At 47.3% G+C, this 11,528-nt stretch overlaps 1 pseudogene; it reads right to left on the reverse strand.

Annotated features, from left to right (window-relative positions):
• Window positions 1–2,669: 2,669 nt before the first annotated feature.
• On the reverse strand, window positions 2,670–2,787 carry LOC126471852 (5S ribosomal RNA; annotated as a pseudogene).
• Window positions 2,788–11,528: the final 8,741 nt, after the last annotated feature.

Here is an 11,528-nt window from a genome sequence, read left to right on the forward strand (position 1 = left end):
CATTCATAGCTGACAATGTTGCGTGGGCAGAGAAAAATTCTAGCAATCCTTGATGCGTTTTTATTCCTTGTTGTGTCCTCCCCAACAACTTTCCAATCCATACTGTCAGAATAATTGTGCAGTAGACTCGCGACTGGTAATGATAAAACGAATGGCGTCGTCATCCTCGCACAGAGTCGTGAGAGATACATTTGGAGAGCTTCAAGTACCTGCTGATAAATACTATGGGGCACAGACTTTGCGTTCTGTCATGAATTTTCCAATTGGAGGTGAAACGGAGGGAATGCCAAAACCTGTGATTGTTGCTCTGATGATTCTGAAGAACGCAGCAGCCATTGTTAAGAAAGAGTACGGCCTGGACCCAAAGTCGCAGATACGATTGCGAAAGCGACAGACGAACTGATCTCTGGAGTTACGTTGGACCGTTGTTAATAATTTGGCATAGCAACGGAATTACGAACAGCAATTATTAATCCTCGCTAAGGATGATGTGAAAAACGACCGTAATGATAGGATTAAGAACCAAGATTTCACTGCCCAACCAAACTAACCGGGCATAAGATAAAAGATAAACAATTGATCGGTTAACACAAACTGATAAGACTGTTACGGACGAACAATATAATATTTCTTAACTACGCGAGAAGCTGTGTTTTACGAGAGTTACAGGTGCTGTTCCACGTCATACTGACGGAGACGAACATCGTTACGAGTCGCGTCTACTTCGACGAGTGCAGAAGAAGGGAAGGGACGTCACATCAGTTGAATTTGTTGAGGATCTCTACAACACTCGCTCGCCAACTAAACGATCCCGTGACGAAACGCACAGCCTTTCGTTGGATCCCTTCTATCAGTCCTAACTGGCAAGGGTCCCTGATTGATTAGCAGTACCCAAGAATCTGTCGAATAAGTGTCTTGTAAGCCACCTCTTGAATGTGTGAATTACATTTCCTTAAGTTTCTTCCTATGAATCTCAGTCCAGCATCTGCTTTTCGCACTCTTTATTTAATGTGGTCATTCCACGTAAGGGCGCTCCGAATAGATACTCATAGATATTTTAAGGTGGTTACTGTTTCCAGCAGTTTGTCATTAATAGTGTAGTTGTACAGTAGTGGCTTTACTTTCCTGTGTATGGGCAGTACGTTACATTTATTTACTTTCTGGGTGAACTCCTACCCATTGCACACTGTAGCTCATTGTGGAAATCGTAATTGTCTTCTGGCTTTGCGAACATGTTATAGAATATATAAACAACAGCATCATTTGCGAACAGCTTTAGGGAGCATTCGACAGATTCTGCTAGATCACTTTTCTTCTAAATGTGCAATGCAGGCGCGTGCGTTTAAATGTAGCGAGGATTTTTTTTATGATTGCTCATAACTGCAATACGTAAGCAGTAAGTACAATTATCCAAACATATCGTCTGTTACCTTACCAAAGACAACCATGCTAGTTTCCCGCATGAGCTTCGACGCTCGTTGAAACTTCCTGGCACATTAAGACTTTGTGCCGGACCGAGGCTCGGACTCGTGTCGTGACCTTTGCCTTTGACGGACAAGTGCTCTACCGACTGAGCTACTCAAGCACAACTCACGACCCGTCCTCACTGCTTTACTTCCGCCAGTTACTTATCTGCTACCTTCCAAACTTCACAGAAGCTCTCCTGCGGAACTTGCAAGACTAGCACTTCTGGAATAAAGGATATTGCGGAAATATGGCTTAGCCACAACGTGGAGGATGTTTCCGCAATGTCATTTCTTCCTTGATTGCTAGTCTTGCAGATTTCGCATGAGAGCTTCTGTGAAGTTCGGAAGGTAGGAGATAACGTATTGGCGGAAGTAAAGATGTGGAGACCGGCTGTGTGTCGTGCTTGGGTAGCTCAGGCGGTAAAGCAATTGCCCGCTAAAGGCAAAGGCCCCGAGTGAAAGTCTCGGTCCGGCACACAGTTTTAATCCGTTAGGAAGTTTCATAACAGCGCACACTCCGCTGGAGAGAGAAAACTTCGTTCTGGAATCTTCGTATGTGGGCTTGCGATTGTGTTACAATCAACGATATGGTTAAATAAATAACAGTCGCGTGGCCCGCCCAGTCATGTCAGTTTGCGTGCTTGTAGTGCTGCTTTTGAAAACTTGTAGCTTCTCATTACGTCCTACAAGGCAGAACACACCCCTGTTCCACCAAATTCTTAGGTGGTCACTGGGAATTGACCACGAAGCGTTGACATCAGGAGCTAGTGACGTACCGCTCATAGGTCACAGATACACTAAGTTTGAGGATTATGTGTAACCAACGGAAAACCCCCGAAAATCTCGATCAGAACCAGTGGGCTCTTCATCTATACTCTGCAATCCACTGTGAAGTGCATCGCAACAGGGTGCGTCCCATTGTGTCAGTTATTAGGACTTTTCCAATTCAATTCATCTATGGAGCGCGGGAAGAATGACTGCTTAAGCGCCTCTCTCCGTCCGAACAGGCCTTGGAAGGCCCAACGGCTACCGATCGGCCGCAGTGTCATCCTCAGCCCACAGACGTCATCGGATGCGGATATGTAGGGGCATGTGGTCAGCACACCGCTCTCCCGGCCGTATGTCAGTTTAAGAGACCGGAGCCGCTACTTCTCAAGCAAGTAGCTCCTCAGTTTGGCACACAAGGGCTGAGTGCACCCCATTTGCCAACAGCGCTCGGCAGACCGGATGATCACCCATCCAAGTGCTAGCCAAGTCCGACAGCGCTTAACTTCGGTGATCTCACGGGAACCGGTGTTACCACTGCGGCAAGGCCGTTGGCCAAGCACCTCTCTGCGCGCTGTAATTAGTGTCGCCTTGTAGGGGTTGTAACTGCGTCCAGTTTAATTCTGGGAAATTAAGTCGCAGACAAAAATATGGAAGCCTAGCCCATGTACTAGAGTATTTGCTTAAATATGTAACAGGGGTAATTCGATTACTGACTCGCCAGATACAGTGTAGCAACACTCATGAGCCAAAACTGTAGGACCACCTGCTTGATAGCGTCTTGGTTCCATGCACATTGCAGTCGTAATTTATATCTTTTGAACGCAATACAGCAATGACACTGCGTGGCATGGATCTGAGAAGTCTTTGCTAGGTTTTCAAATGTATATAGAACCATATGTCTAAGCACAGATCACGCAGTTACTGTAAATTACGGGCCGATGCTGTTTGGGCGCAAAGCTGGCGCCCCCTTTGTATTCCACTGGAGACCGGCCGAGTGTCCGAGCGGTCTAGGCGCTTCAGTCCGGAACCGCGCGACCGCTACAGTCGCAGGTTCGAACCCTGCCTCGGGCATGGATGTGTGTGATGTCCTTAGGTTAGTTAGGTTTAAGTAGTTCTAAGTTCTGGGGGACTGATGACCTTAGATGTTAAGTCCCATAGTGCTCAGAGCCATTCTTTGTTCCACTGGATTCAGATCAGGCGAATTTAGTGACCAAGATATAAACTTAAGTCACTACCATGCTCCTCAAACTACTGCAGCAGTTGTCTGGTCTCGTCAGTTATCTTGCTGGAAGATGCCATCGCCGTCAGTGAAGACATCAAGCATTCAGAGACGCAGGTGGTTCGCTATAATGTTGACATTGTCCACAGCGGTCATAGTGCCTCTGACTACTACCACAGGTCCCGTGGAAGCCAACGCGAATGTCGCTCAAAGCATAATACTGCTGCGTACGCGACCCGGAAAATGTTTCGAGCACCTAGTATGCAGAGTATCCGGTCAAGTCGACCGACCTGGTGCAACAATGTGATCCACCTAACCAGGCGAAAAGTTTCAGTTGATCCACTGTCCAGTGTCGGTGAAACCATGGCCACTTCAGTCGTAATTGACGACATCGTTCGGTCAACATGGGAACACGTAGCGGTCGCCTGCTGCGGGGCCCAATATTCAGCAATGTTCAATGAACGGTGTGCTCCGAAACACCTTTCCCGTACCAGTATTGTACTCTCACGTCATACCTGCCACAGATCACCTTCTGTCCTGCTATAAAGAGTGGGCAAGTCTCTGAACTCCACTTTCTGTGGCGAAGCGTGGACGTCCAACCTCTTGTCGCCTACACATCGTTTCACCGCCTTGGCCGGCCGCGGTGGCCGAGCGGTTCTAAGCGCTTCAGTCCGGAACCGCGCTGCTGCTACGGTCTCAGGTTCGAATCCTGCCTCGGGCTTGGGTGTGTGTGTGATATCCTTAGGTTAGTTAGGTTTAAGTAGTTCTAAGTTCTGAGGGACTGATGACCTTAGATGTTAAGTCCCATAGTGCCCAGAGCCGTTTGAACCATTTTTTAACCGTCCTTGACCATGTTTCACTATAATCGCGACAGCAGCACATAAACAGCCGACCAGCTTCGTCGTTTTCGAGAAGGTCTTTCCCAAACGCCGGACCATAACGATCTGCCTTTTGTCAGAGTGCCTGATGTCAATGTGTCACCCCATTTTCGGCCCGTATCGTCGCTAAAATGATTCGTCTTTGCTCGGTTTGTTTACTTACTGAGTCGCGTGCCTACAACGCCACCAGGCAGCACTAAATCTTACGGTGCGCAGTGATAATATTGTTTTGGCTCATCAGTGTCGGTCGCTACCATTCGCTGACAATATTATCGACGGCGACTTTGGGGACGTCCCTTTTTCCTCTGTATTAACATTCAGTTACACATACGAATGCATCTCCGTGAACAGAGCAGCTTTTATTCAGTAACTGGAGCTCGCCTAGTGCCTGTCGGTCCGTGCTACCCAATTCGGCGAGCGTCAAAACTTCGGACCGTAGCGGGAATACCCGTATCAGATGCTACGCGCGAAGTGTCAACGCCACCTGGTTCGTGGCGGAAATCGCTCACGCAACCTGCCCCAGTTTTGTGACGTGACAACGCCTTGCTTCACGGCATGCATGTCAGAAAAGTTTTCACTGCGAAGATTAATGTGTCACTCCTATTTCTGGCAGCCCATAAAGGATCCACGCAATATTCTTTCGTCATTTTGTATCTTAAGACATATGTCCCCGCAATACGTTCTACGGAAATTGCGAGGGAAGGTGAACTTTGTGTCCGCACTGGGACAGGAGCATTTTATTAGTTCTCGTTGTTGCACCGAGACAAAGGAATGCGTTTTTCAGTACATGAAATTTTGGCGTTGTTTTATTTTAAGTACTGTATCAAACTGCAAGGATCGTAGGAGGTTTAGGGTTAACATCTCGTCATTACCGAGGTCATCAGTGACGGAGCTCGTGGTTGGACTGGGGAAGGAAACTGATCGTGTTCTTTTCGGAGAAACAACCCCGGCATTTGCTGGCACGATCTAGGGGGAACCATGGAAAACATAAATCTGGATGCCTGGACGTAGGGTTGCCAGGCGTCCAGTTGTAGCCGGACATGTCCAACTTTTTACGGTCCAGCGGTGGCCAAATATACAGCATACAATCCAGGCCTCTCCAAGTCTTATTAGACTTTTTAGCGATAAAATAGAGATCGCTACACCAAAGCCCGTTGCAAGCTAGTGACGTAAGCGCGAAAACTGAGTACAAGGGGAAAGAAAGAGATTTTCCAGTGCTGTTAGTTACTGTGTGTGTGTGTGTGTGTGTGTGTGTGTGTGTGTGTGTGTGTGTGTGTGTGCGTGCTATTTTTTTCTCGTAGGCCGAACGAGGCAATGTCACAACCACGCCATCCGCAGAGCAAGCGAGGCAGAGTGGAACGCGTCTGCAGATCCGGCGATGACCAACTTCGCCGCTCCGCCATTCTCGTGCGTCGCCCCTGCCCGTGTTGAGACTCACACGTGCGTACGAGAATTGTAATAGTCTGCACTTTGTCTTGACTATGAATATGTGTCGCACATGGTTTCGCACGTAACAGCTTTCGTTACATCAGTGAGCCGTAGGCGCTATTGCTTCTTTTTCTTGTTAAGGAACAAATTATAGTTTATTTTAACATAAAGTACGTAGGAAGAAGACAGAGCACTTAGTTGCTGTCAAAACTGCGAAGTCATGAGGTAGTTTACTGATTTATTATTAGTTTAAACCTGTTTAAAATTGATCTCGCCAAAAACTGCCCGTAATTCATCATTAATAAACGACTAAAAATACCAAACTGACCCTATTTCTATTTAACATAGGTATTCCGGCTTTTATGGCAAAATGACCGCCTAAATGTAACGCTGAGTTCGGCTTTTCCATTTTTGAACCTGGCAACCCAGCCGGACGGCGAAATGAGCCCGGCGCTTCCGAATGCGAGTCGAATGTCGCACCCACTACACCACCTCCTTACTTACTCACTGGTCATACCGGACTCGAGAGTCCATTACCGCAGCAACATATTTTCGCCATCTGTCCCTGTCATGGGCTATTTCCTTCCATTCACCTTCAATACCTAGGCTCTTCAAATCAGCCTTCACATTGTCCTCCCATCTACGCCTCGGTCTCCCCACAGGACGTTTTCCTTCTAGGTGCCCTACCAGTACTCTGCGCGCTGCCCTGCCCTCATCCATTCGAGCTACGTGACCCGCCCATCGCAGCCTACGTGATTTAATAATACTGATACGTCAGGGCTTGAATAGAGTTCGTGAATCTCTTCGTTATGCAGTTTTCGCCACTCTCCGCTAATGTCATCCCTTTTTGCTTCCTTCCGTTTCCGAATTAAAGCACTCCGTCTTCAGGCCACAAGTGGCCCATCGGTACCATCCGACCGCCGTGTCATCCTCAGTTGCGGTTGCGGATAGGAGGGGCGTGTGGTCAGCACACCGCTCTCCCGGTCGTTATGATGGTTTTCTTTGACCGGAGCCGCTACTGTTCGGTCGAGTAGCTTATGAATTGGCAACACGAGGCTGAGTGCACCCCGAAAAATCGCAACAGCGAATGGCGGCTGGATGGTCACCCATCCAAGTGCCGGCCACGCCCGACAGCGCTTAACTTCGGTGTATCCACTGTGGCAAGGTCGTTGCCCGTTTTCGAATTATGCAGGGTGGTTATGATTGAACTTCCGCCACTTGAGCCAGTGTAGACAGTAGACTATTTACCGTATGGAACTCAGCTTTGTCGGAATGATATTCAAGACGGTGCGCTGTAGGATTTGCGTTGTTAGGTGTTAGTGTCATGACTTGCCGCTTGGCGGCGGGACCGGTACGGCGACAGAACTATGGGTGCGCGTTGCAGCTGCAGTCAGCATGGGTATAGATAAGGTGAGCAGGGCTTTATTCGTAAAGCTGATTTATCAAATAAACAGTAATAGCGCTACTGCTCTATGCGGCTGGCCGGAGTGGCCGAGCGGTTCTAGGCGCTACAGTCTGGAATGGCGGGACCGCTACGGTCGCAGGTTCGAATCCTGCCTCTGGCATGGATGTGTGTGATGTCCTTAGGTTAGTTAGGTTTAAGTAGTTCTAAGTCTAGGGGTCTGATGATCTCAGATGTTAAGTCCCATAGTGCTTAGAGCCATTTGAACCATTTTTTGTAAACGTGGTACACAATAAACAAATGTTACCTTCTGATGTGGAAATTAAAATGTTTCTCTTTCAATGGTTTATTCGTTATTTCTCTTCCTCATGCTCTCAGACATGTATCCACAAAGTTTCATTGTCCTACAATCACTCGTTTTTCATGGGACAGCTCTCCAGTGGCGAAAGTTGAGCCAGGCCCGGATCGAATCCGCGCAGTAGAGTTTTTAAGCGATTTCCCACACACGTTTGGGAAAAAGCTAGGCTGGTCTCGCCTCCAACTTCCGCTTCAGAAAATATGATACACAAACTGCTGAAGTACGATCACACACAGAACAAAGTAGACACAGATCTTAGACAGGTGGCGCAAACGAGTTCCTTCCCTCACGTGACTGACAACTGCAGCGACAGGAACGGCATCCTGGTGAATAACATCAATTTGCCAAATTTTGTACAGGCGACCCGTTACAAGACGGGGTAAGTCTAAGAAGAAGAGAACAAGTGTGAGGAGTGCTAAGCAAGTTGAACTTCATGACAATGGTACTACTATTTACTCAAAACTAATTTCAGCTATAGCGAAACAGAGTGAAGTGTGCTCTGGGGCGCGGCGGGGAAACTTATCGTAAAAGAAAGTAGAGGGGTAAACATCAAGCGCCGATGCTGTGAGTTCCGAGCGCATCAATATGGAATACAGATGAAATGCTGTAGGCATGTGAAAGACGCATACTTTTGAACGAAAGTGGAAAACACGTCTACGATTAACATGGGGAAAAGTCACGGACTGTGCGGCTGATCTCGACGGAGGTTCGAGTCCTCCCTCGGGCATGGGTGTGTGTGTTTGTCCTTAGGATAATTTAGGTTAAGCAGTGTGTAATCTTGGGGACTGATGAACTTAGCATTTAAGTCCCATAAGATTTCACACACATTTGAACATTTTGAACATGGGGAAAACAGCGGGAACAGATCAACTCTTTCGAATTTGTGGTTCGGAGGTACATTCATCGATAACGAGTTTGAAGTAGTGCTCATTCGGTTAAAGAACGATCAAATTAGAAAATGAGTAATAAAAAAAAATTCGCATGCGTGGAAGTGATAGTCATCCATATACTTGAACGCCGTCTATGACATATACGTTCTGCTTCCACAAAAAAAGGGAGCTGGACGTCAGTGTACCGTCTTTTTACTTAATTCTCGTACGTACGTGGATGTACTTTTTTTGTAGGGCGCATTTACCCTTTATGATATCCGGTGAGACATGGTGCAGTGCACTGCTTCTACAACTCCAAACGAATGAAATGATTGTTTGCATTGAAAATCGAGGCATAATGCTCTGCGACCTGTAATCAAACTAAACATCTTTGCCAGGTGCATGGCGAGAAGTTTTCTCTCCTTTTACACTGAATATCGCAGCTACTGTTTCAGCGTATTCCTGCACAATGTGGAGAAGCCTAAAGTTTCATTATATGTTACGAAACTTACTGCAAGCATAATGACGGCGAAGGTACTAGTCAGGTGAGGGAAAGTAAACCTGCTGTAGACACTGCACAAACTTCGCGCCCAGTGTGGCAATAGGAGATGAGCAGCTTAGTGAAGCACGGCACATTATTTGGACATTTGTGGTGGTAAGCTCGTATGGGACCAAACTGCTGCGGTCATCGTTCTCTAGGGTTACACATTACTTAATCTACCTTCAGCTAACTTACGCTAAGTAGAACACACACATCCATGCCCGAGGGAGGACTCGAACCTCCGACAGGGTAGCAGCGCAAACGTGGCAAGGGGCGTTAGACCGCGCGCCTGGCAAATTGTAAAATTTTAATTTCTCTCACCCCAGACAGACGTTGTTTACATTTATACACAGCAACACACTTTTAGCTGTTTAGTGTAGGGCATTTCTGTCATCACTATCTTTCCCGTCCTTGCCTCTTCCATTCGGCAATGGCGCGTGGGAAGAATGATTGTCGGTAAGCGTCCGATTAACTCTAATTTCTCGGATTTTTCGTTGTGGTCATTTCGCGAAATGGATGAAGAGGAAGTAATATGTTGCCTGACTGTTACTGGAACCTATTCTCTCGGAATTTCAGTAGCGAATCTCTCCGTAATGCACAACGCCTCTCTTGTAGACACTTGTCACTAGTTTTCCGTAATTCTCTCGCACCGACTAAACGATCCCGTGATGAAATGCGCCGCTCTTCGTTGGATCTTTTCCATCTTTACTATTAATCCAATCAAGTGTCCGCCCCCGGTAGCTGAATGGTCAGCGCGACAGAATGTGAATCCTAAGGGCCCGGGTTCGATTCCCGGCTGGGTCGGAGATTTCTTCCGCTCAGGGACTGGGTCTTGTGTTTTCCTAATCATCATCATTTCATCCCCATCGACGCGCAAGTCGCCGAAGTGGCGTTAAATCGACAGACTTGCACCCGGCGAACGGTCTACCCGACAGGAGGTCCTAGTCACACGACATTGATATTTACGACCAACTAATTGTTCCGACTGATGAACAATACTCAAGAATCGGTCTAATATGTAAGCCGCTTATTTTGTGGATGAATTGCACTTCCTTAAGATTTCTTTCATCGAATTTCAACCTGACATGTTCTACAAAATTGTTGAGGCTTTCGTGGCCACTTGTTGACAAACTGCCTACTGGCTTCTGTCTCGGGTTCTTCACCCGACGTTCATCTAATGATTTTTCTGACGTTTCGCCAGCACGAGTGGCTGGCATTGTCAAAGCTTCACCCTCCATTGCTGGTGGTGAACTGGAGCCGAGCTCGCGGCCGCAGACTATATGTACCTGGCGCGCCAACGTCCGAGGGCTTCTCCGCGGTCATTTCCGGTGCGGTTCTCCTCTTGCTACCTGCGACGGTCGTTCGCTGCAGTACGGGAAGCCAGGATCCGTTTACCTTAAGGCTTTCCTCTTTCTTGTTCAATCTGTTCGCGTGTTTTTGTATTTCCACAGCTTCTCTGAACAAGAGCGTGTGATAGTGCTTCTCTACAGCCAGAACTTCCGTGTCGGCGAATTTTATTACGTGGTCGGTCTCATTCATTGCGTGCTCTGCCACGGCCGATTTCTCCACCTGCCCCAACCTGCAATGTCGCTTATGCTCTTTGATCCTGGTGTTAATGGATCGTCCAGTCATTCCGACATAAACTTTTCCGCATGTGCATGGTATACGGTATATTCCCGACATTGCAAGTGGGTCGCTTTTCTCTTTCGCCTATCTAAGACACGCTTTGATCTTTCTTGTCGGTTTGAAAATCGTCTTTACGCCATGTTTGCGCAATATACGGCCGATTCTGTCCGTCACTCTGGGAATGTAGCGCAGAAAGGCCGTACCCGACATTTCTTTTTCTGGTTCCTTACTTCGCCGAGTGTTTGGTTCTGTTACACTTCTAATATAATTTGTGGAGTACCCATTGCTCCTCAGGACAGTTTCCAGGTGTTGCATTTCTCGTTTGAGGTGTTGCGGCTCACGTATTCGTCCTGCTCTCGTTACGAGCGTACTGATCATGCCTCTTTTCTGGCTCGGGTGGTGGTTTGACAGTTTGTGCAGGTATCGGTCCGTGTGTGTCGGTTTTCGATACACACTGTGTCCCAGGTTTTCGCCGTCCCTTGTGACCAACACATCTAGAAATGGCAGTTTCTTGTCCTTTTCTACTTCCATGGTAAATGCTATGTTGACATGGAGGCTGTTCAAGTGTCTTAGGAAGTCACCGAGCTGTTCTTCACCATGGCTTCACACCACGAAAGTATCATCGACGTACCTGTACCACACCTTAGGTTTGCAAGTCTACTCAAGCTCGCTCCCGATGGTTACTCATAAGTATCTTACGATAGGTTATGATTGCAGTGATTTGTCGCCAATGATATAATTGTTCAGTAGGGAAATATTTCTCCTATTTATGCGCAGTAGTTTACATTTATTGATGTACAGGGTCAGCTACCTTTCGCTGCACTAATCATAGAGCCGCTGCAGGTCTTGCCAATCGTGCCTGCGAAACGTGCGGCCTTGTAGACGAATTGTCTACCGAGATATTTTATTTCTTGGCTGGAAATTTAAGGTTGACTTCTCAGCAGCCCTATTATTTAAAGGTAGTTGGCTGTAG

Source organism: Schistocerca serialis, chromosome 3 (genome assembly GCF_023864345.2).
Source record: "Schistocerca serialis cubense isolate TAMUIC-IGC-003099 chromosome 3, iqSchSeri2.2, whole genome shotgun sequence".
NCBI lineage: Eukaryota > Metazoa > Arthropoda > Insecta > Orthoptera > Acrididae > Schistocerca > Schistocerca serialis.